This window comes from Limulus polyphemus, unplaced genomic scaffold, assembly GCF_000517525.1.
Source record: "Limulus polyphemus unplaced genomic scaffold, Limulus_polyphemus-2.1.2 Scaffold3954, whole genome shotgun sequence".
NCBI classification, from domain to species: Eukaryota; Metazoa; Arthropoda; class Merostomata; order Xiphosura; family Limulidae; genus Limulus; species Limulus polyphemus.
Genome location: NW_013669564.1, coordinates 8,726 through 12,894, shown reverse-complemented (window position 1 = coordinate 12,894; position 4,169 = coordinate 8,726). Strand labels below are relative to the sequence as shown.

At 33.3% G+C, this 4,169-nt stretch overlaps 1 pseudogene; it reads left to right on the top strand.

Annotated features, from left to right (window-relative positions):
* Positions 1-4,169, top strand: part of LOC106470341 — an 80,440-nt pseudogene that overhangs the window by 70,354 nt on the left and 5,917 nt on the right.

Genomic DNA, 4,169 nt, shown 5'->3' with positions numbered 1-4,169 from the left:
GAGGAGAAGGGTCAGAGGGGATTTGATTGAGGTGTTTAAGATTATTAAGGGTATTGATAATTTAGATCCATCAAACCTTTTTGAGTTTAGCAATGACAATAGGACAAAAGGTCATAATTTCAAATTTCGGCAGTTTAGGAGTCGTCGGCAGTTTAGACAGTATTACTTTTCAAACAGAGTTGTTGGCTTTTGGAATGAGCTGCCTTTAAGGGTGGTGGATGCAGAAAATTTAACCGAGTTCAAGAAAAGATTGGATGAATACATGAGTAGTAAGGGGTGGTTATGGTTGGGAGCTAGAAGGGACATCCTTGATGGGGTAATAAGCTTCTTTTTGTCCCTTTATAATTTTATGAATTTAAACAACTTCATAATCGATAACAATATAGAGTAACAATCAACAATAACACGTTTTAGCTATATCTAATGAACTTTTAAGCTTATGGCAGGGCTTCTATTTAATACTGCTTCATCTCCGCTTAATTTACGAACGTTTTTCAAGGATTCCGCTAAATGTGTTTTAGTTTACGAACACGCTTAGTGTGACTGACGATTACAATAAATTTACATAATCTTTCAGAATATTAATAATATCTGTGCGTTACCTCTAGGGGAAACTGGCGTCATTATTATTATACATACCAAATAAATGTGATCAGATAGAAGTAGAAGGTGAGTTAGCGCTTTAATGTAACTAAACATTCATAGCAAAACTAAACGGTAGAAGAAATAATAAATGAATAGTAAATAAAACCATAACAAAATAAAAATATAATTCACCATCTCACAAATTTAAACAAGCTTTTGTGTGGTTGTATTCAAATTGTAACTCTCTGGTGTCAGGCTTTTCTTTTTAATTTTATGTCTAGAGTTAAGATGGATATACTCCAGTTTTGAAACAAAAATATATGAAACTGATTGCCAAAGCTAAGACACTGCTGTCATTTTAATTTTAATAGAATCAATGAATGTTAATGGACAAGGTGATTGCAAAGCCACTGCACCTCGCTGTGTTAAACTTAAAAGACAATATTGGGAACCATTGTATTATATCTGTTGGCAGTGTTGCATCTTCATAAATTAGCGTTGGTGAACTTCACAATTTCATGTATATATTCACTTGTGAAGACTTCAAATTTAATTTGACTGGTACAGCTGACACAGATTTGGACATACTAATTCTAAATTGAAGGAGAAGCCCCTGTTGTTACTTGAGTTATAACAATTATAAGAATCTCAAAAATAGATCCTCCTTGAGCAAGCTGTGGTGACCCCCAGCTCACAAGATATTGTCAGTGATCAAAGCATTCAGTCACATGAACTAGAATGGATGAAGTTTGCCCTAGATAAGTGGAGTCATATTTTAACATTACCGTTATATAGTGGATAAAAGCCCCAAATTTTACTTTGGTTTCTTTTAAGTCCTAAGGTTTAAAAATTAGACTAGGAGCCCTTCTGAATTTTTTATACTATTTAAGTACAACACTGATACACAAGATGGCCAATAGTCAGTGTGAAAAACTCCAAGCTCTGTTTTGAATTGGGTTAACATACCCCAGCCAATTATAGAAAGAATAGGGATTCTGAGATCCAGAGATGTATAAACTAACAAACCTTTAATATTTACATGCATATTTTACAGAACCTTTACATTTGCACTTGTAAAGAGGTGTGCAGTTCAGGTTGGCTTTCCCAATAATTGACCTAAGACTGTGGTCCAAATTGTCTAGCAGTAAACATTCCTTTCTTTAGTCTGTAGATAAGTAGGAAACTATTCACCATTGTGTTCCCAGAAAGAAATAGCCATTTAGTCCTAAAGTTGTTTAACCTTGCCATACAAAATGCTGACAACTATCTGATTCTTTTATTGTATTCCTGTACCTTTGGAAAGCATTCCAGCAGTTGACCTTTCAATCTAGTCTTATTGGCAAATTATTGCCTTTGAGGCAGTTCCACAGATTTATCAATATAGTTAGTGAGTTCTATAAGTGCTCTAGACTCATTCATTTTTTTTATCTGTTCTTGATGGTTCTTATTTTAACCTTCTAGTGAGACTTTGATTTCTATTTCTCAATTTCACCAGATATTTCAAATGTTATATTTTCCCTACTGCAATTAGATCTCCTCCAGCAGTTCTAGTTGAAAGCCGAGTGTTTTGTATTTTGTGGCCATGGCTGATACATTTTTTGTCAGCATCTGATGCAGAGAACTCATGAAAATTACCTTTGTTGTTTATTTACTCATAAAAGTTGCACTTTTGAATGTTCAGTACCTGACATTTACTGGCGTTTCTCTTTTCAGGCTGATTTGTGCTTCTCCCTCTCTTCTTTACTTTCAGGAATTTAGAATTGTTGAACTTTAAATGGCACAATTTGTGTTGGGATACATGATAGGTGGTAAAATTGCCTGTACTCTTTCTCTTCTTAAAGAAAGCTTTCTTTCAGAATGTTGATTATCCAGTATGCAAAGTAATTTTATTTTAAGATTAAAAATACTTTTCTTTGTCTGAAAATTGTCAAGTTCATTTTAACAGGAACTGTACAAATGACCTGGAATTATGCTACATCTGTCAGAAATTATGTGTAGGCATCCTTCTTTATTACTTTTTTCAAGAGCATTTGAAAGAACGTTTCAAAGGTTTAACATAGTCTTGCTAGCAAATGATGCAATGATTTCATTCCAAATCCATCATGTGTCACCTTGCTGATAATATTCACAGTTTACCTACAAACAACAATATATGATCATAAAACAAATACTGTCAGATATAGAGTTTTGTGATTCTGGTTCACTTACTCTTACAGAACATATTAAGCTACCTAATAATACAGTTTTTTGGCTGTAGCACCATTTTGTTGTGAATACTTAAGGAACAGCTGAGTGATATACTTTATTTTTACCATGTATGTTGACCATTATGAATTTCAATGTCATTCTGTGATACTGGGCAAAATTCCAGAGGGTTTCTAGCTTGAATATAAGGACCTGAATGACCCACATAAAATTTTGGTGCTTTTATCCATCTGGTAACAGTAATTCTGCAAAGCCACTTGACTATCTGTATATTCATTATACCGAAACCAGTTCCTCTCTATCTGCATCATCAAATGAACCAAATTATTTTCAGTTTGCATCACATAATCTTCCAGCTTCATATTCCTTGGATGTTCCTGCACTTTTCAACATCTGCTTCTGTGGCAGTTGAATACACCCTAGTAAGTTAATGCACTCAAACTATTGCTTTGCTTTTAGTGGCCTTAACCCAAGTTTTGATTTTGTTGTATTCATTTCAGAGTGGTTTATATGAGTATAAGTAAATTCTTGAGTGGCAAGCATATTTGGATCCAAACGATAATTACATATCACTCCAATCTAGAGGTTGTATCTGTTCCGAATGTTGCAACTGAGGAGGTTATTAGTATTCCTGTTTTTGTGGGTTTGTAAATCTAACCACTCTTAATGTGTATAACACATGTGACATTTTCATCCATGATCATTTTCTATTATTAGCCCTTATACACGTGTTTGTGTTGATTTTAATGCTCATTTTCATCTTTTTTTTTGGGGGGGGGGGCTACTTTTTCTGATTTAAATTTTCATTTCTTTAAGCAATTTTTTAATAATAAAGGTTAATCCTCATTAATGATGGAGTCTCTACTCTTCAGCACTCTCACACTGATCAGTAAACATTTTCCAGTTTTTTTAGGGTAATGAAAGAATAGTAAAGATGTTTAGATCATTCTAGAATTTTGAAATGTTAAATTAGTAAACTGTAAAGAGACTATGTTTTTGTCTGCTTTAGTGATGCCACTTATAATTTTTATTCATCTTATGAATGTGTTGTTTGATTTTATAATATTTTTACCAGAGTGAAAGAAGAGGTTATTTCAAAGTTCAGTAACAACAATGATGATCTGGATAATTCAAGTTAGAGTGTTGTGAATATGAAAACAGCACCTAAATATCAAGAACATTTACAACAAATTGAATCTAGGTTGGAAAGTGCACGTGGTAGGTACAAACATCATCTAAAAACTAAATTCATTGACATCAGCTGGAAATAAATGGTTGAATTCATAATGTTACGTCTCCGTTAATTGATTTTTCCGTAACTTCGTTCCGACGAAATTTTAGCGACACAAGTCTTTACTTAATAAAACTGGTTTATTCTT